We start from the raw sequence: 22,760 nt of genomic DNA, 5'->3' as shown, positions 1-22,760 counted from the left end.
CTGTAGAGTACTTTGATCAGTGGCGAAAGACTACGCTACAGAAAAAAATGGGACATAAAAAATGAAGAGGATAGTAACAATTGCAAATTGTTGAAGTATTGTGGTACATATGATAATCTATGTGAACCAGCACGAAAAAGGAATTAGTAAAAATAAATAAATAAATAAAGTGGGTTTTCTACTGGCAAAGCATTCCAGATTTATGGTGCATAACAGCAAAAGGCCACCTCATAAATTCTTTTATTCTTAAGTCTGGGAATGATAAGTAAAACAGTGTTTAAGGATTAAAGAATTTAGGGGTACAAGCACTCCAATATATATGAAGGCAAGATTATTCAAAACTAGGTGATTAAGAGTGTTATAAAACCAATTGTAAATGACACTGGTAACCAATGTATTGATGCTAAGACGGTTGATAGATAGATAGATAGATAGATAGATAGATAGATAGATAGATAGATAGATAGATAGATAGATAGATAGATAGATAGATAGATAGATAGATAGATAGATAGATAGATAGATAGATAGATAGATAGATAGATAGATAGATAGATAGATAGATAGATAGATAGATAGATATTCTTTTTTCTTTTACTGATTAAGATTCTTGCTGCTGCTATGGTAGAAATCAAACATATTAATTAAAGAAAGAAACTAATCCTCTACTTGGGCAAGTCTCATAAAACTCTGAGTCTATTAGCTGTTCATTACATCTTTTATTACTCCTCGGCAAATGCCTTAAAGGGAGCATCCATCACAGCAGTCAGTTACAGCATGGTCAGAATGATCAAAGAAACAGAAGATAGAGGTTCATTTTATAAACTATTGATTTTACATGCAGTGTTAATCAATGCATACATTTACTATGCTTGGTTCGTTGGTTAACATCCAAATGACATATTAAAAATATGTTTTATTTCTTATTCTTCTCCTCTGCTTTGGATTTATCCATCACCCTTGAAATTTCATTGTATATAGCCAATGTATATAACTGTCCAACCTGCTGATCTTAGTCATCTTTTAATAAATTTTGTGTACTACATCTTTTTCTTTGTTGTTCCCTTGACCTTTATCTGGTTTCTGTGATGATGCGGGTTCGCTCCAGGTTCCCATGCAGCTTCAGGGAGCTCTTGAACCCAGCACCGTCGGTAATGTCACCGATGAGCTTGGCAGTGAGGCATAACAATGAAACAAGGGGATGGTGTAAAAGTGACAAGTGCTTTTATTAAAACCAACAAAACGACAAAACAATAAAGTGCAGTGTCTCTCAAATATCCATAAATAAATAATTCATAAAAACAAGTGATGAGTGGAGGTTAAAATCAAATAGAAAAACTCTTTAAAAAACCAATGAAGTTAAAACAATGGCTGGAAGCTGTCCTTTTTTAAAAAACCCGATGCCTTCTCCTTTCAACTGGCAGCTCCCCTGATTCTCCCATATGGGCCTTGCAACAGGGGAGTCACCCGGGGAGTCACCCTATCAGCAGGTGCAGCTGACCTTACTTCTGTCCAGTTGCCTTCCGTCCCCTGGCAAAGCACAGCTACCTTACCGGACTGAGACTTGGGTTCCCCAACGAACAGGGCACTCATGCTTAGGTTCACCCTCCTATGTCTCCTCGACTCCTGTTGCCTTCTGCAGGGAGTCATCCATACTGCCGGTCACTCCAGCTCCTAGAAACCGTTCAGCTGGATCGACCACTTCCAACTGCCCCTCTTCTAGTGTCGGCCACACACTGCTCATGAGGGGTTCTCCATTCCAGCTGCCTGCATTTACCAGCAAACCAACTCTCTTGCTCGCTCCTGCACCCGCTTTCAATGCCTCCATCCTTCGTCTTCCCTTAACCTCCGTCCCATTCTTTCTCTTTTTTTCACTCTCTGCTAGCCGCCTTGCTTTTCTATTTATCACGGGGACGTGGGTCAGCTGTGGAAATCAGCAGCCCCCAGGAACAATTACGGATGCGGACAACTCCTCACCTGTGCACTTAAGCAAGGACTGCCCGCATCACAAACTCCCCCGGGAACCGCTTCCGCCACACAGCACTACGCCCCCTTTCTAAGCCGAGAGTGCGCCGATTATTTATTTTAAAAACTGGCCCTTTTGATATGAGCTGTGGTCCCGCTATACCATGGTTTCCCTATATGCCTGAACAGGTTTCTGACATTTATTAACCCTTTAAGCTATTTCTTTGAATGTTATGTTACCCTAAAATTATTCTCTCACACTGCATTTTGGTCTAGCTGCAGCTGATTCATGTCTTTCCTGGCAAGCCTGTTAGAAGTGTGTTACAGTAATCTAGTCAGCTAAAAACAAAAAGTGAGCATTCATTTTTTAGCATCTTGCGATGTTTTAAGAGGTCTAACTCTTGCACTGTTTCTTAAACTAAACATCTTATTAATACTGTTAATATGTGATTTGAAGTTTAATCCTGAGTCCATAATAACAGATACATGAATGCTTTACTTCTAGCTTGATTTGTAAGGTCAGTGTGATCAAGTTTATTTCTAAGAACCTCTCTTTTATAATTACTTCCGACAACTAATGTTTTATTTATTTTTTTCTTAGACTCAGGAAACTACTACTCATTCATTCTGTAGTACTAATAGATAGATAGATAGATAGATAGATAGATAGATAGATAGATAGATAGATAGATAGATAGATAGATAGATAGATAGATAGATAGATAGATAGATAGATAGATAGATAGATAGATTGATCGGGGGGCTGAGAACCTCAGGTTCATCAGGGTCTATAAATAAATGAAGCTGTATATCATCTGCATCACTTCTTCAGTTCATCTCATGAATGGAAATAATTTCTCCAAGCAGAAACATTTAGTAGTAAACAACAGCAGAACCAGAGAATAGAACACTATGCTAAGAGTGGGTAGGGCTTCCTTTTGTTCTCAGAATAGTCTACATTTTTTGTGCCATTGATTCCACATAATGCTGAAAACATGTTGATATGATTGCATTATGCAATTTTTGCACATTTGACAGCTGTATATTCATGCTGCAAATCTCCCATTCTACCACAATCCTAAAGGTTTTCTATTGGATACAGATCCAATGAGAATGCCACTGAAGAACACTGAAGCCCATTGTCATGTTCATGAAACCAGTTTGAGATGACTTTTGCTTTGTGACATGATGTATTATCATGTTGGAAGTAACCATAGAATGGGTGAATTTTGACCATTAAGGGATGCACATGGTCAATAACAATACTCAAGTAGGCTTTGGCAGTCAAGCAAAAGAAACATTCCCTATACCATTACATCACTATCACCTGCCTGGACTGTTGGCAGGAGGCAGATTGGGTGCATAGATTCATGCTCATAGTATTAAGTTCTGACCCTACCATCTGTGTGCCTCAGCAGAAATTAAAGATTTATTACAACAAGCTATGTTTTTCCAGTCTTCAACTGTCCAATTTTGGTCAGCCCATGTCCATTGCAACCTCAGCTTTTTATCCTTGGCTGACAGGAATGGAACCCAATGTGATCTTCTGCTTTGTAGCCCATCCATCTCATGATTCACTGTATTGTGCATTCTGTGATGCTTTTCTGTTTACCACAGTTGTACAGAATAGTTATCTGAGTTAACATAGCCCTTATGTTAGCTCAAAACAGTCTGGCCATTTTCCTCTAACCTCTTTCATCACCAAGGCATTCCCATCCACAGAACTCACTGGATGTTTTTGTTTATGCACCATTCTTAGTAAACTGTAGAGATTGTTGTGCATGAAAATTTCAAGAGATTAGTAGTTGCAGAAATGCTCAGATTAGCCCTCCTGGCACCAACAATCTTGCTACGGTCGATATCACTAAGATTACATTTTTTCTCCATTCTGGTGTTACATACTCCTCAATTCCTCTTTGTTAGAGGAATCTGTGAGCAAGTGACACACCATCTGTGGTCTAGCGACCCACGTCCTGCTTACAGAGGAATCGAAGCATTATGTACATCTGAATCTGTTCCTTGGAGAGTCGCAGTCAGGGCAGCTGATGGAATGGTCCTTACGGATGACACTGCAGTTATGATCCGCTGGGCTGGCTACTTTGAGCAGTTGTTCAAAGCTGATCGTCTGGCTAGGACGTTGGATATCTCTGAGTTCATGGTTCTTGAGACTGATCCTCCAATTAGCTGTGAACCACCCAATCTCACTGAGATTGCACAAGTGGTGAACCAGCTGAGGGGGGGAAAGGCTGCAGGGATCTGTGGTATCCGGGGTGAACTTCTCCAGACTGGTGGTAAGGCTGTCCTCCTGGAATTGCAAGCATTATTTGTTTCCATTTGGGAGACTGGCATCATCCCAACTGACTGGAAAATGGGACTTGTCGTCCCTATCTGGAGTGTGATCGCCTGGATTGCAGCAACTACAGGGGGATAACACTGCTCTCTGTGCCAGGTAAGGTCCTTGCTAGGGTCGTCCTCAATAGGATCTGTGATCACTTGCTCACCTACCAGTGACCGGAACAGTCTGGTTTTACACCTACGAAGTCTACCATCGACCGCATCCTGGCACTGAGGGTTCTCATAGAGCGCAAACGCAAATATCGGCAGAGTTTCTTTGCAGCCTTTGTCGATTTTCGCAAAGCGTTTGACTCAGTTGATTGAGCTGCCCTGTGGGACATCCTGAGGTTTCGCGAGATCCCTTCGAGGTTGCTGGATATCATGGCTGGCCTGTACACTGGTACTGTGAGTGCTGTGCAGAGTGGAGGCAGGACCTCTGTGTTTTTCCCAGTTGATTTTGGGGTTCGTCAGGGGTGTGTTCTTGCTCCTACTCTGTTCAATGCTTGTTTGGACTGGGTGTTGGGCAAGGTCATGGGGTCCAGCGGCTGTGGGGCAATTGTAGGTGAAGAAAGATTAACAGATCTTGACTTTGCTGACGATGCTGTGATCTTCACGGAGTCAATGGAGGCTCTGATCGGGGTGCTTGAGAGACTGAGTGAGGAGTCTGAGTCTCTGGGCTTGCGAGTGTCCTGGATAAAAACCAAGATCCAGGCCTTTAATGACCTCTTGGGCACAGCCATCAGCAGTGTGTCTGTTTGCGGAGAGAGTGTTGACCTTGTTGAGAGGTTTACTTACCTTGGCAGTGACATTCATGTCTCTGGTGACTCTTCCTGTGAAGTCAGTAGACGAATTGGAAGCGCATGGGGGGGCCATGAGGTCGCTGGAAAGGGGCGTGTGGTGCTCCTGATATCTATGCAAAGGGATGAAGGTCCAAGTCTTTAGAGTCCTGGTGCTTCCTGTCTTACTATAAGGTTGTCAGACATGGACGCTATCCAGTGACCTGAGACGAAGACTGGACTCCTTTGGTACTGTGTCTCTCTGGAAAATCCTTGGGTACCGTTGGTTTGACTTTGTGTTGAATGAGTAGTTACTCATGGACTCCCAAATGAAGCACATTACCTGCATTGTGAGGGAGCATCAGTTACGGCACTACGGCCATGTGGCGCGTTTACCCGAGGGTGATCCAGCTTGTAAGATCCTCATTGTTGGGGACCCAAGTAGCTGGATCAGGCCAAGGGGTCGCCCACATAACACCTGACTGCGGCAGATATAGGGTCATTTCCGGAGGGTAGGACTGGACCGCGTGTCTGCCTGGGGGATCCAGAGCTGTTTCGACGTGTAGCAGTGCATGCTCCCCAACTTGACTTGACTTGACTGGTGTTACGTGTAAAAATTAACTGAAGCTCCTGACCTGTATCTTCATAAATTCATGCATTATGGTGCTGCCACATGATTAGCTGTTTAGGCAATTACCTGAATAAGCATGTATACATGTGCTCATAATAATTTTCTGTGTGTGTATAAATTGCTTGTATTACCACTAACCTTTAACAATTGTTACTACTGCATTATGATTTGGTCTAAAGCCACAGTAAAGTGTTTATTAAAGTAATAGTGCAACTGCTCAAAAATTTTAAAGATACAGATTAGATTATTTCTTGTTTTAAAAAAAAATGCAGCAAAAGCCTCTTATCTGCTTAAGTTTTCAGGATCCATTTCATCAATGCAGCCGGATGATTCAACAACAACAACAACATTTATTTCTAAAGGTTACAACTTAGAATGTAGGGAGACGTGCATTCCAAGGTGTAGGAAAGAGCAAGATTTTTAAAGCTTTATACACCATTAGTAGTATTTTAAAGTCAATTCTAAATGAGGCAGGTAACCAAAATAATGATGCTAAAATTGACGAGATTTGCTCAAGTTTTCTTTTTCTACTTAATATTAGAATCCCTGAAGCCTATGAAAAAAGTCGTAATGCCGGGCCACCTTAAATTCCTTTGCACCTCTTCATCAGCGTCTTTGTTTTGTTTTTAACTTTACACCGGCTGTTACAGGCTGAAATCAAATGTATGTTTTTATTATGCAATAGTAATAATAATAGTAGCTCACAACTCAAAATGATAAATGCGGGGAAGACCCAGGATCAAACCCACAACCTTTTGATTCAGAAGCACCCGTTTTTACCTCTACACCAGCCATGCAATTGATAAATGTGCTTCAGTTTTTACATATTGACAGCAACTTGTAAATTGAAGGATTACTTTCTCTTTGGTTATATTCTTGAATAAAGGCACACTTGTTTTGCTATACCTTTTGTGAAAGTATTTGATATTTGAACTTAAGTCTTCACACATTATACATTTCATGTTAACATTTTATCAATTTTATCAACAAAAAAGTTTCTGTTTTAGTTATATGTTCAACATTTCTTGCCTCGCATTTCCTGTCATCCTACATTTACGCAGATCGTTGTAGTCACAGAACATACATGAAATGTATGTATTCCAAATAACGATATATAATTTACCCTACACAACTCCAGGCACCTCACACCCAGATAAACAGACATGAGCTGAGATAACTTCAGCTGCATCAGTGGGGGATGGGATAGCAGGCTGCTTGCCGGCTGTGCTGATTGACACATTGCAAAAGAAAGACACTGATGAAGAGGTGCAAAGGAATTTAAGGTAGCCCGGCCTTACAACTTTTTTCGTAGGCTTCAGAGATTGTAGTGTTAAGATTGTGGCTGCTACGTTCTGCACTAACTACAACTGATTGATATTTTTCTTAGGTAGACAGACCTGTTAGGAGTGCTGTTAAAGTAATCCAGCCAACTAAAAACAAAATCATGAATTAATTTCTCACCATCTTGTAATGTTATAAGAGGTCTAACTTTTCTGTATTCCTTAAATGGAAAAAGGCCTTCGGGGTAATCTGGTTAATATCCCTTTTAAAGTTTAGATCAGAGTCAAAGATGATACCTATTTTTTATACTTCCACCTTGACTTTTAATGCTAAGAGGTCAAGTTTATTCGTGATACCCTTATTATTTACATATCTATTATCAAATACGATTTCTGTTTTTTCCTTATTTAGCTTGAGAAAATAACTGCACATAGATTCAGAAATCCAAGACAGACATTGGATCAGAGAATCCAGAGAGTCAGGGTTATATTAGGTCCTATAGATACTGTAAATAAAGCTGTGAAAGGGGCACACAGTTAAAGCATCTGTCCTTGTTCAATGCAAAGTAGAAATGACCAAAAATAACAGCTCAATTGAAATTGTTGTGAAAAATTGTTATCTCATAGTGCCAGGCTGTCTCTGCTGTCAGAAAGATAATGGTTTTGGGGGAGAGAGGTCATTGTTTTGGTCAATGATTATAGATGGCTTTCTTTCTCTTCTCATTGTGGCAATGTTCATGCAGGCACTCAAACCAGATCTTGATCATCTAAACTGTGGCTCTTGTTCTGTAATTGGCTTGGATGTAAAGCAGCTGTGCTCCAGTCTTAGGCTGAGGGTAGAAGGTCATCAGGGATGGCAGACAGGGTACCCTCTGGGTCAAAGGAGCATATCTTTATATTGTCTAGTAATTAAATGCAGAAAGAGGCCAAAGGTTTAATTTCTTTCACATACAAATCTACAATAAGAAGATTTGAAACAGCATACAGGCACTGTGTTGTGGGAGGTTGTGACATCGAATCCTGCTACTGATCCTGTGTGACCATGAGTAAATCACGTCACCTGCATGTTTTCAGACTGAAAAAATAAAAGAAATGTACGCAATTGTAACTCTCAAAGATTTTAAGAGGCCTTGGATAAAGGTGTCAGGCAAAGATTAAGTAATAATAATAAATAATTATTTGACCTAATGACTTGGATTCAATCCCCGAGTTGGCTAGTTACCTGCTTTTCTTTTTGGGTTGGCATTGTGATGTAGTGGCTAAGACATCAGACTTCAAATGCTGAGGTTGCGGGTTCAGATCCTGCTAGTGACACTGTGTGCTCATGCGCAAGTCACATCACCTGCATGTGCTCCAATTGGAAAAACAAAAGTAATGTACCCAATTGTATCTCTCAAACGTTGTAATTCGCCTTGGATAAACCTGTGACACAAGGTTGACTTGCATGGATACCCTGCAACATTTATAATTACTGTATCAGCAGGGCATCAAGTTATTATGTGGAGATAGTACAAAGATATTGGTACGTGCATGTTACCTCAGAATAGTTACCATAATTCAATCTGTAGATAAAACCTGCCCCTGAATCTAATAATAATAATAACAATAATACATTTTATTTATATATAGCACTTTTCCCATGCTCAAGGCACTTCACAGAGTCTTAGAAAAAAAAACAGCATGGTATATGTAACATTGGATACAAATGTTTTTCTGAATAGAACAATGAAACAGATAACAAAGCATTAAATAGAATAAAGGACAATAAACCAGAGTAAAATACTAAATTCAATACTAAAGGAAAAACCTAACAAATAACCTAATTTGTGATATAACAGACACACAAATTATCCTGAGTACTTGGACATAGAGGTAAACTGAAAGAAAAGGAGGGATGTTAAATTAAGTTAAAAGCCTACCTAAATAGTTGAGTTTTAAGTTGTTTTTTAAAAGAACGAATGGAGTCAGCTTATCTAATTAATTTTCGGGATTTCATTCCAAAGTCTGGGTGCTATGTAGCTGAAGTTCCTGTCACCCATGGAGTGCAGGTTAGTGTGAGGCACAACAAGATTACCAGAATCAGAGGACCTTAGTAGGCGAACAGGAGCATAGTGATTTAGAAGGTCACTGATGTAGTCCGGTGCAAGGCCATTTAAAGCTTTGTAGGTTATTAATAGAATTTTATATTCAATCCTGTAAGACACAGGGAGCCAGTGAAGGCAAAGCAGAATGGGTGTGATGTTCTCACTGTTGCTGGTTCGAATAGGGACTCTTGCAGCAGAGTTCTGAATCAGCTGTAGCTGTGATATAAGATTAGAAGGGGCACCTGCCAGCAGCGAGTTACAATAATCGATGCGAGATGTGATAAAAGCATGGACAAGTTTCTCAGCATTAGAAAAGGAGAGGAATGAGCAAACACGGGATATGTTACGGAGGTGAAAGTAAGAAACTTTATTAATGTGGTTTATGTGAGCGGAATAAGAAAGGGAGGAATCAAAAATGACACCAAGATTCCTTGCATCAGAAGGTCTGATGAGATCACTGTCAAGAGTGACTGAAAAGGAGCTCATTTTCTTAAGTAGTGCTTTAGTGCCAATTTGCAAAAGTCCAGTTTTGTTGCAATTTAATTTTAAAGAGTTCTGCTCCATCCAGGTTTTAACTTCACTGAGGCAAGTTGTGAGCTGAGAAAACTCTGATGAAGTTGCACTTTTGACATTGAAATAGAGATGAGTGTCATCTGCATAAAAATGATAACCCAGTCCATAGCTACGAATAATATGGCCAAGGGGAAGCATAAAAATACAGAAGAGAAGAGTGCCAAGGACAGAGCCTTGAGGAACTCCTTGTGTGACTGGCGCTGAGCTGGATCTGCTGTTGCCAAGACTAACAAACTCTTGCTTATCAGTCAGATAGGACTTGAACCACTTGGGGGCAGTGCCAGAGACACCCAGCATGTTCTTTATTCTGGACAGTAGAATGTCATGTCTGACAGTGTCAAATGCTGCACTGAGGTCTAACAGAATTAATATGCTGGTTTGTCCAGAGTCTGCTGCCATAAGCAAATCATTGGTTACCCGTAGAAGAGCAGTTTCACAGCTGTGCTCTGCCCTGAAACCAGACTGAAAGGGTTCCATCAAATTATTAGAGGTTAAGTAATTGGTGAGCTGAGAGGCTACAACATGCTCAAGAACTTTTGACAGAAAAGGTAAGTGGGAAATAGGCCGAAAATTGTTAAGATCGTCACCATCAAGACCAGACTTTTTTAACATGGGGATTACAGAAGCGATTTTAAAAGTGGCTGGCACAAACCCAGTGTCAAGGGATGTATTGATTATTGTTGTAACAGTCAGGATTATGGCATGAAGGCAGGATTTAAGAAGTGTGGTGGGGTTGGGGTCCAGTACACAATTAGCTGGCCTCATCTTACAAAGCAAGTCATTAACAAATGCCGATGTGACTGATGAAAATTTAGAAAAGGAGCTGGATGGAGTGGGAAGACAGAGAAGGATATAAATGGATGATGGATTTATGTTAGTTGATTATTTAGATCTTTAATTTTATTGCGGAAAAAGTGGAGGAATTTTTCACAGACTTCAGTGGAGGAGGTAATTGGGCCAGATGCAGGTTGAAGTAATTTATTAACTTCAGAGAACAAAACCCTTGGGTTATAATGGCCACTTTCTATTATTCTGCCATAATGTGGGTTCTTGGCTGCAGTTAGTGTATCCCTGTAAGCCCTTTGATGGTCAGAGAATCTATTGGTGAGAGTGTCAATAGTACTATACCATTTGCCAGAAGGAAGGAGTGAGAAAACTGAATATGTTGGATGGCTTTGCTCTGTAATTATCATGTTTGTCTTTCTAAGTCATCAAGTGTTGCATATGATGTCAGCTGGGTACTACTAATGTTCTGTGCCTCCTTCACCACCATTTGCAATGCTTTGTAATCTTGAGCCAAGCCAAGTGCTCTACCTTGATGTTATGCATATTCAGTTGTAGAAGTTAGGGGAAACAAATGAAGAAATTAGACCTTTTCCAGATTGGCTTACCTTTTAAGGAATTCCATTTTCATGGTACAGCAGTTATTTATTTCTCTCCCTGAAAGAAAACATACTTTATGTGTTCATACACCATTTCAAGGCTAGGCACGCTTTTCCGATCACCTGGCATACGTTTGCTTTGCTGATATGTTCAGCATCTCCAATGTTGTAAGGAAAGCAACAACTGGGAAAATAAATGGTAATGTATTGGGTTTTCACTAATGTAAGTGCAAAGCCACAATGTGTTACATTGAAGAAATCATGTTTAGAAGCTTGTGCATATACTGTATATAAAAGACTCAGATATAAGACTATCATTTGTATTGGCAATCCTCTGGATATACAAAAATGTCTATTTTATGTCTAATCACCCTCCCGTGGTGCAATATTTGGTAAACAACCTATGCTTTCATTCCAGGATCATAGAATCCAGACAGTCAGTGTCATCAGGTTTTATAGATGAATAAAGCTGCGTGACATCTGCATAATTGTGGTAGCTCACCTTGTGTATTGATATAATCTGGCCTGATGGGAGCATGTAGGTTGAAAATAGCAGCTTGGCCACAATGGTTCTTTGTGGTTCCATATATACAATATCATGGATTCCTGAACTACAATCACAACAACTATAACAAACAATTTTCTTTTTTTCTTTTCTCGAATTTATTAAAAGCATATAACATTCCATACAATAAAGATCAAACTTAATAAAACTAAATTCAATTTAACCCCCACCCATAAGAAAGACATGAAGGCCAACAGCCAGAGTAAAACTTTTGAGAGTAGCAAAGAGAGAATATAAGTGCTCATTCTAAAATATTATTGATTAGATCTTTCCAGGCTGTAAAAAAGTTTTGAACAGATCCTCTAAATGAGAATTTGATTTTTTCCAGTTTCAAATAGTATATAACATCAGTTACCCACTGACTTAACAGAGCTGGGTTAGGATTCTTCCTTTTGAGCAAGATAAGTCTACATCCTAATAGTGAAGTAAAGGCAATTACAGTTTGTTTGTCCTTCTCCACTTTAAGCCTGTCTGGGAGTACACCAAACACAGCTGTTAGTGGATTAAGAGAGATTGTGACACCAAGGTTGTCTGATAGGCATTTAAAGATTTTTGTTCAGAATGATGTTAATTTGGTGCACGCCAAAGACATGTGGCCTAGTGAAGCTGGAGCTCAGTTCCAACGTTCGCAGATTGGATGTTGTTCTGGAAACATTTTGGACAATTTTAAATGAGATAGATGTGCTTGATAAAAAATTTTAAGTTGAATAATTGAATGCTTTGTGCATATGGAGATAGAGTGAATTCTTTGCATGGCTACCTGTGGTGTTATGGGTCCACAGCTCTTCCAGCAAAGGCCATTTTGTTTTAAATAAATAATTGCCGCACTCGCGGCTTAGCAAGGGGGCGTGGTGGCTGAAGCAAGCCGCAGGGCGATCTGTGGTGTGGGCGTTTCTCACCTAAGTGCACAGGTGAGAGACTGCCCACATCCGTGATCGTTCCTGTGGCTAATGGGCTGCAGCTGCCATGTCCTCTCCGCATATATAGAGAAGCGCGAGCAGGTTAAGGTCAAGTAAAAGGGAAAGAAACGGAGGTTGCAGGAGACGGCAGGAAGTAGCAGGAGAAGAAAGTCGGTGCGGGAGAGCGAGCGAGTGTAGGCTCGTGGGCAGCTGTACAGGTAGCTTGGGTGTATGGCCGACACCCGAGGAGTAGCAGCAGTGGTCGCTCTCGCAGAGTATTCTGAAGGGCAAGAGTGACCAGAAGGTAGATGACTCTCCGCGGAAGGCAGCGGGAGTTGGAGCTTGGGGTGTGTATTCCCCAGCGTGTGCGCTCTGGTCGCTGTGGAACCCAAGTCGCTGTCTGGAGGAAGCCTAACCGGAGCCAGAGGTCGGTGAGGCGAGCCAAACAGCTGAAGCAGGACAGTGTAGAGAAGGTCAGCTGCATTAAGAGCGTCTCGCCTGTTGCAGAGCCCGCATGGGAGAAGCAGGTGAGACGCTGACGCTAACAGAGAAGAAGCACCGGGGATTGTCATCTGTTTTTAAAGACTGCTTCCTGTTGACGTTTTAACCTCGTGTTAAAGGATTGTTGTTTTTGTGTATTTAAAACCTCCACTTCACAACTGTTTTAAGGATTATTTATTTAAAGATTTATTGAATGCACTACTGCACTTTATTAGAACACCGATTGTTTTGATTGTCTTTTAATAAAAGCACTTTGCACCCTTTAAACCATCCCCCTTGCTCATTGTTATTGCCTCACTGTCTAGCTCATCGGTGACATTACTGACGGTGTTGGGTTCAAGGGCTCCCTAACAGCCGATGGAGCATGGAGCAGAACCCGCATCGTCACCACTACCTTATTCTCCTTTTCTGAAATGTTGAGTAAGAGATCCTTTTCCCACTCTACTCTGGGATCTTTAAAAGGAAGGGACTTTAAAATGGTTTTAATATATTATAGAAACTGCTGTCTGAGTCTTCAAGACTGATCAGTATCTCTTCTGGAATAGAAATAGGTGGGAGTTGAGGAAAAACTGGGCAGATGTTGTTTAGCAAAGTTTCTAATTTGGAGATAGTGGAAAAAATGTGTTTGATAGGAAACTGCATTTAGAGTGTAATTGTTCATAGGATACAAAGACATTATTTATATACACATCTCATAAATGATTTAATCCCATACATTTTCCAAACATTAAAAACTTTGTAAGTTTGAGAGGGGTGGAAAAAGGTGGTTATCATGTACAGGTGCCACAGATAAAGTGTTCTCTAACTTGAAAAACTTCCTACATTGGTTCGGTATTCTGATAGAATGAAGCAATAATTGGGTTGTTAGTATATTGATGATACCTTGTATTTACTGGTGTACAAAGCAAGGAATATAAAGATGTACTGCATTTTTTCATTTCTATTGCATACCAAGCTAGTGTGTTTTCATCAATTTGTGTCAGTGTCCAGGTTTTTATAGCTTGTATGTTTACCACCCAGTAATAAAATTGAAAATTAGGTAGGGCCATGCCGTCTTCTGATTTAGGTTGTTGGCCATTTTCAGTTTCAATGAACTTTCTGGAATCGACGAGGTCTCCTGGCCAAACTCACTTGCATTTTTTGCTCCCACTTTCGCTCTCAGTTGGAGGCGATGCTGCTACATCAGGTCCTGGGAGATCCATTCTTTTGCCTATCTGTTCCAGGGTCAGTCTCTGCCAAGCAGTATCTTGAACTCTGAACTTGAGGTCTGTTTAGACTTAGATAAAGCTTTAGCTGTCTTTCCTATTTCTTTCTGAGCCTTTTGCTGTGAGTCATACTTATATATACTTGCATATGCTGTAATTAAAATTCCCTCGGGTTGAGTAAATACAGGATACCTAGGGATGGTAAAAAAAGGGTAAAATAACACAGATGCTAATGGAGTTCCATCTCAGGACGTCCAATCTCCCGAAACGAGATCGAGACCAGCAAAGAATTTTCTACCTGTTAAATAAGACACTGGTGGAATAGGGGATTATAAGGAAATTTATAAGAATACTGTGGTCTATTGTGTCAAATGCTGCACTCTGGTCTAGCAGAACAAGAACAGATATGTGGCCCGTGTCCACATTAACCCACCAAGTCATTTACTACTTTAAAAAGTGCAGTTTTTTGTACTATTATTTAATCTAAAACCAGACTGAAACTAATCAAGAATAAAACGTTTGTTTAAATAGTCATTTAAGTACTGAAAAACTGCTTTTTCTCGAGAATTTTACTCAAGAGAGGCAGGTTAGAAATTGGTCTAATAGGGGAAAACAATAATCTCAAATTTCTTTTTTTTAAATTTATCATATTAGAAAAACCATGATAGTCTCTCAAGTAAACTGCTTATATTGTATGTTGTTACATAAGACCTCTGAATTTCATAGTGCACTAATTTTAGGTTTTCTCCATTTTTATTCAGCATTCTTGTCTTTTGAGTTATACAATACTGCTTTAGAATTTTTCTATGTTACTTTAGCAATTAAAGATTTATTTATAGTTTTTTTCAGGTGCTGCTACATTAGCTGTGGCACACTGCTTTGCATTCATATTTTCCACATTACTGTTTACATTTTCTGGCTGTGTGTGAATCAAACTGACTTTTCAAAAACTGATTAGTAAAACCTAGAAGCATCTGCAGCATCAAAACAGGGTCTTCTAACAATGCACTGCTCTTTAGTTGTAAGTACAAATATTTCTCCATTTAATAAAACGCAGAAAACATCACATATGCCAATGTCAAGGACCTCTGGCACCATTAAAATTAAATACATTTTGAAATAACTATGTCTTGCATTTGTCTGCCGGGAGTATTGGCTGGGTGACATTCAAACTAAGATCAAAAGAATGCAGTGAATTAATAAACTATCTTACTTTGGGTTCACACTGATTTTGCACATGAAAAATGAAATCCCTTATTAGTAACCTGTCATAATTAGATATTATTCTAGATAACAAGTCTGAGAATTCATTCATAAAAGACATATTGAACTTGGATCCACTTGTGAAAATGCTTACTAAATCGCCATCTTTTTTTCTTTGACAAATAAAATTAACAAAATTAGAAATCAGATAGACTGCTTCTATTACAGCAGTGTCACTAGTGACCTACATTTTCCTCCAACTTAGTCTATTTCTTCTATCACCGATAAAATCTTTTGCATAAAGCGTCTTTCTGTTAAAACTGTAATATTAAGTAAAGTCATTTGAGGATCTCAGAAGAATATGTCTACATCTGAGTTTTAAGATAACATGGGATATCCATGGAGTAATTTTGGCTGATACTGGTTTGTCCATTTTTGTAGTTGTCTATGATTCGTTATTATCAGGTCAATATCGTGCTCTTTAGAAGAAAGCACTGCACATTTCTTAGATTAAGATGACATCACAGCTAACATTTTGCACAAAGCTAGTCTAAAGCAGGGGTTGCCAACTCCGGTCCAGGAGGACCACTGTGGCTGCAGGTTTTCATTCTAACCCTTTTCTTAATGAGTGAACTATTTTTAATGCTAATAAATTTCTTTGGAACTAATTTTAATTGATTTGCCCTTGAAGACTCAGACACCTTAATTGTTTCTTTTTCCTTAATTACCAGCCAAACAATAATGAGATACAAAATGAGCCAAAACAGCCGGTGTTCATTATACAATATCTGAAAATAAAGAAAGATGAAGGTCTCAGGAATGTCAATCTGCTCAGGTCCCCAAAACATTTTAACAGAGCTCTTATAAAAGAGAAAATCAACAATTTCGGAAATATCTGTTAATGCACCACGAGTGCAGCAACAAGCCATGGAATTAAAGAACTGGTTTAATTAACGACATTAAGCACCTGGTTAGAGTGCAATTGGTTGGAGTTTGAGGCCCTGACTTAGTTGGTCTTCTGTTGACTCCCTCACTTTAACATTTAATTTCTGTTTGGGTGCCATTTAAAGAAAGAAATTTAGCAATTCAGAGGAACGATGAAGAAATTCAGGGGAACAAATCTTAAAAAAAGCAATTCAATTACAATGAATTCACATGAAGTTAATCAGCACCACAAATAGGGCACTCATTAAAAAAAGGGTGGTTCCCGGTGGTCCTCCAGGACCTGAGTTGGCGACTCCTGGTCTAGAGCACTGTGCTTTTGAACTGTCTTCAGAGAGTTCCATGGCATCAAACTAAACTAGGGTGCAGGTCTTCCCAAATAAAGAATTGTGGTCTTTCAAAATAGAGGTTCCAGTTGTCCATGAAGCTGAGGTCTTGCCTCTCATCCAGGTGTTCAGGACCTGGAGTCAGGTGTAGGTGTCTTCTGATCTTTGCAAAACAAGCAGTGATGATTGTTGCAGCTGGGGGTCCTGTACTGGAAGGCTTGAACCATCAGTAAGAAATCTGTCTTCAATACTGTACATCTGATTGGCAACAGGCAATTTTGTTTACCTTAGGATGCAGCACTATTTTGAACGGGCATTGCATGCTTGATGCAACAAAAAAATACCCCCACCGATGTCGGCCCAAAGGAATGTTGGATAGATAGGTTAAGAGAAGACATGTGGCATGTCAACATTGCACCCGAGGACGCCTTTGATTGGGTCAAGTGGAGAAAAGCGAACTAACATGCAGACCCTGCACCTGCACAGGACAAACACTAGGACAAAGAAAAGAATGCAGCACTATAATCCTAAAAGTCCTATTCTTGTGCTTCTCAAAGACTGATCGGGGTCGTTCTGTTAATATAAGGTAAACACAGGCACTAGGGAAACAGGACACAAAGATTTTGTGGTCCTGTTGTGGAAAGTTTAGATTACACACAACTGAGAGTATGATAACAACATCACCAAAATATGTTGGCAAGGTGGGAGAGTGTGGAACTCAGGGTGGTTGATTGTGGTGAATTCTACCTGAGAAGACAAAAGTGACATGGACTTGGGTCTGTGCTTGCGGCACTGAATCTTCCAGATTCCACTGTCTTGGAGAGTGATAAAGGTAAAGCTGACTAGGCCCAGGGTCAGAGTAGCATAGCACAGAATTGATGTTGCATAGTTGATTCTGGCTCCAGGGGAAGCTTCCTGTATGGCTAGCAGGTGAGGTATCTATTCTTTAAGACCAAATTGTTTTGCAAGGAGCTGCTGAATCATATCCATAGTACTGAGTTCATCATCAATGCACTGCAGCTCAAAATGCAAGTCATTATGGGCCATCTTCCCCCTGTGTTTGATTGCATTTATATCCCAGGAACAGGTCAGGAAAGAGTTAATAAAAAGCCTCCCTATATTAGAATAAAACATATTCATATATAAGCTTAAAAAAATACATCCTTCTTGAACTTAAATTATACTGAATGTCTGCATGTTACTGGTGAATAATAAAGCTGCTTAAAAGTTTCTTACTATATTCCACTGTACTTTCACATGCAGAAAACCTTGCATTTATAATCAGCCTGTTGTAGTCATGATTAACTGATCTTGGTACTTAAAAAATATATTTTAACAGCCTACAAGCTATTTAAATTTATTCTGGCCTGTGGCTATTGTATGCAGTGCCACAGGCCATGACTTATGAGGCTAAATGTTAATAAATAAATTGAGTCAGGTTAGCTGGGATGGCAGCAAGACAGCAAGGAGAGTGCAGTAGGGAACAGAGGCAGTGCAGGAAGGACTGCAGAGCGGAATGACAGGGAAAGTGAATGGCTTTGAAGATATACTAACCCTTACTGTATTTTTCTTCATATTGCTTTCAAATAAGTTTTTATTTGTTCTTTATATTAATGTTGTTGCTTCCTTAATGTCATCCACTCTTAGCACTGCCTTTGTTTATAAAGACATCTTACGGTTTCAGTACTGTAGATGTGCCCATGATGATTTGTGTGATGTAGTAGGCCAAGTCCAGTCAAGACCATTGGCTTTATTGTCATACCATCAGGTAACATCTTACTTAAGAGCAAATGCTAGTGGATGTTCCTCATCTGACCTTTAAATAAAATAAAGACTACTGCTTTAAAAAAATAAATCCTATATTAATGTTTCAGAATTCCAGTGGTTTGTTGCAGAAAAGAGATGGGAAAAAATTAATTCTGTTTTGCTATAGCTTCACATATACAGATTATTCAGTGCCAAAACACTGGATTCCAATTGGCTCACGCTGATTTAAAAGCACTTATGTGTTGAGTACTGAACACCAAATCAACAATAAACTACAAATCTGAAGAACAGAGGGAAACAACCTACATGCCAGCAAAGCAAGAGGTTCTGGTATCAGTACATCATGATTATTGACTCATTCTCCAATACAGGAATAGTACAGCAGCAGCTGCCAAGGAAAGGAGAATTGCATAAAGGAATAATGCTGATGGAGTGACTGCATAAGGCAGTCAGACATTGAACTCTTTGTAAATGTTGGGTAGAATGTGATTATATTGCAAATGTACCACTAACGATATTGTTGCCTTAGTCGAAAACATCATATGTACTCAAGTAAGCATTTTATTCTGTTTTTGCAATTTAAATGTACACAAAAAATTTAAGACCCATGCATTTAAGGTTTCATCCTGCTTTGCTTTGTTCTAGCCATTAAAGTGGTAATGTGAGTGATGTTGGATTTTATTTTGCCTTCACTGAGCCTTGTCATTGTGGTATGCATATAATTTTTAAGTCCCAGATGCAAGCCCAGGGAAATTAAACACACCTAGCAACAAGTTACAATCAAAATTTAAAATATACTCCATGCCAAGCAAGTATTGATATGAAAATTAGCTACTTCATGTCAGCAATATTTAATGTTGAGGCAATCATCATAGTTGATTTTCATAAAATCAACTTGTGGGTTGTGCGTCCCTACTGCTACCTTTTAACCTGGCTGAAGAAACTGGCCATCATCCTGAACCAGAACAGAAGAGGTATGAAAGGCATCCCTGGGGTGTAGCTCCTCAGAGCTGCCTATATACCCCAGGACAGTAGCATTAATATAAACTATGACATTATTAGGTGGTTGCTGATATACTGTACAATGGCAGAGTAATGTCCATCCACCTACTCTCCTTAATATTACCATAGTGATCAGATGGAGTCATCACACTAACAGTGATCTTTTCAGGACTGGGTGTCACATTCTACTATAGATAATGCAAGGTACAATAGTTCCAAGAAGCCTATAGTAAATACCATTTTTGTTACAGAATTTAGATGAGGACAGCTTCACAGATGCAGGCACAGGACCAACCCATAGAGCTATTCCACACACTAGGAGAAGTATAACTAACATCTTATCATGCAATCCCCACATTAAAGATCTTGTTTATTGTCTTGGCAATGTTCATGCAGACACTCAAACCAGACACTGATCATCTCAACCGTGGCTCTTGTCCTGCAATGGGCCTGGTTGTAAAAACAGCTGGGCTCCAGGCTCAGGTTGAGGGTAGAAGGTCATCAGGAATGGCAGGCGGGGTACCTTCCGGGCCAAAGGAACATATCTTTATATTGTCCAGTAATTAAATGTATAAAGAGGCCAAATGGTTAATTACTTTCAAATACAAATCTACAACGAGAAGATTTGAAACAGCATGCAGGCAGTATGTTGTAGTAATTAAGTCTTTGGATCTAAAACCCAGAGGTTGTTGGTTCAAATTCTGCCACTGATACTGTGTGAGAATGAGCAAATCATGTCACCCTGCCTGTACTCAAACTGGAAAAACAAAACAAACCTACCCATTGTATCTCTGAAATGTTTGTAACTCATCTTGGATTAAGGAGGCAACCTAAGAATAATAATAATAAATTGCCCAGTTCAAACCTGGGTCTCAAGGTTGACTTGCTGGGATACCCTGCAGCATTTATAATTATCTGTGTGCCATATAGCTATTATTTGTAGATAGTTAATACAGAGAAATTCTTACTTGGTTGTTTCCTCAGAATAGTGACAATAATTCAGTCTGTGGATAAAACCTGAATCTATTGGTGAGAGTGTCAATAGTACTGTACCATTTGCCAAATGGAAGGAGTGAGAAAAATGAATATGGCGGATGGCTGAGCTCTGTAATTATCCTGTTTGTCTTTCTAATTCATCAAGTGCTGCATATGTCTTGAACAAAAGGCAGTTGGGAGTTGCTAATATTCTGTGCCTCCTTCACCACTATTTGCAGCGGTTTATAATCTTTAGCCAAACAGGTATGCTAACTTGATGTTATTCAGCCAGTGAGGATAAACTTGCATGTTCACTTGTAGAAGTTAGGGGAAACAAATGAAGAAATTAGAGTTTTTCCAGATTAACTTACCTTCAATTCTAAGGAATTCCTTTTTCATGGTACAGCAGTCACTCTCCTTGAAAGACAACATACTGTATGTGTTCAGACACCATTTCAAGGCTAGGCACACTTTTCTGATCACCTGGCATACTGCTGCTTTACTGATGTGTTCAGCATTTCTAATGTTGTAAGAAAAGCAACCATTGAAAAAAAATGGTAAAACATTGAGTTTGCACCAATGTCAGTTCAAAGAGACAATGTGTTTCATTTAATAAATCATGTTTAGAAGGTTGTAAATATGTATAAATGTTGGAGATTGTAAGACACTAACACTTGTGCGGGCACTCCTCTGGGCATAAAAAAATGTCTATTTCAGATCTAATGATCCCTCTTGGTGCAAATATTCGCCCAAACAGTTTGTGCTTCTATGTTGACTGGTCATTCCAGGAAGGGGCAAGATTATTAATTAATTATTAATTATTAAATTATTATTTCGTCAGCTTCCTTTGCTTTTTTGAACATTTGATCATATGATTGGATTCTCTGCTCCTTAATTACTGCAGCCATAAATCAGTAACAATACACATTCTACCTGTTATTGTGCAGGTTAGGCTTTGATCACTGGTTGCCACGGTAACTGTGATTTCATTAAATCTTTGTTTCTGGAACACAAAGCCTGAACCTATTCCAGAAAGGAGGATTAATGAGTTATCCACATCACTGACTTTGCAGAAGTCATAATTCTGGCTGTTTCTCTTCCAGAAACACATTTGGCAAAATCCCAATTTTTGTGGATCTTGACTTTATGTGGATTTCATGCTAATCCTTATTTCTGGAAACAATCCCAGATTCCTGGCTTTTTCATATGGGAATACAATTCTAGTTTTGCCCTTTAAAAAAAGCTTGTTTCATTAACTGACCCTGCCTATAAAACACTGATTTCTAGATATGGGTAATTAGCCACATGAAAATCTACACATTTGATAGGTGTGTTTATGGAAAGACACTGTCATTGGTCATAGTTGTTAAGACTTAAAAACGTGCCTTTGTAAATGTGTCGGAGTTTCAAGTGTAATTTAATTGTATGTGGCAACAAGGCCTCAAACTAAACCTTGTGTTGTGGTCTGACTACTTTCTGAATCCAATAACAGAATAAATGTAAAAAATATGTGATATTTCTTGCATTACATGTACCTTTGGTGCCTTTTCCTCAGTATTACCGTGTGTCTGTATCTGTCTTACCAAGCACTCCCTCTGTGGAGAGTATTTCCATAATGCCTGCTTCTCAGACTCTGTCATTTCAAGGCACCTTTCCTCGCCTCCTGTTCACTTTTGTACTTCTCATCTTTCAAGGTGACTCTCAGCATGCCCCCTATGCCTTTCCTCCTCCTTGTATGTCTAACACTTCCTCTTGATTGTGTCACCAATGCCAAATTGACCGATCAGATTGTTCTGAAGAACTGGACACACACACACAAACCTTAGTGTTTTATTTTATAATATATATTGTGTCACACATATATGTAAGAGGGTTGCCTTCCAGGCTCATCCGAGGAAAGCAATACCATGTTGGAACACAAGGGGACACAGTCACTAACGGTGTCATCTCGTTTTCTGCCCACAGCATTGAGAAGTTACCTAATGAGGGCAACTGACTACTCTCCTTCCAGTCAAAGGACGAAAAATTCAAGGGGCTCCCAGAAGATGGCATCTCATTTAAATGTAAATCCACCACAAGATGGAGCTCTATTCCAGACTTACCACTCAAAGCAGCATCTGTTTATCTAGATGAGGCACTGCAGCCTTATCATTTCTGTGTTTAAGTCTACACCATGAAGCACTCTTTCTTTTGTTCTGAAGATCATTATTAAAAGGGGTGACCCTTTTGGCACCCCCAACATTTATTCTTTGGACTTGACATACATACAGTGGTGTGAAAAAACTATTTGCCCCCTTCCTGATTTCTTATTCTTTTGAATGTTTGTCACACAAAATGTTTCTGATCATCA

This window comes from Erpetoichthys calabaricus, chromosome 5, assembly GCF_900747795.2.
Source record: "Erpetoichthys calabaricus chromosome 5, fErpCal1.3, whole genome shotgun sequence".
NCBI lineage: Eukaryota > Metazoa > Chordata > Cladistia > Polypteriformes > Polypteridae > Erpetoichthys > Erpetoichthys calabaricus.
The sequence above is the reverse complement of the archived record's forward strand: the minus strand, read 5'-3'. Positions refer to the sequence as shown.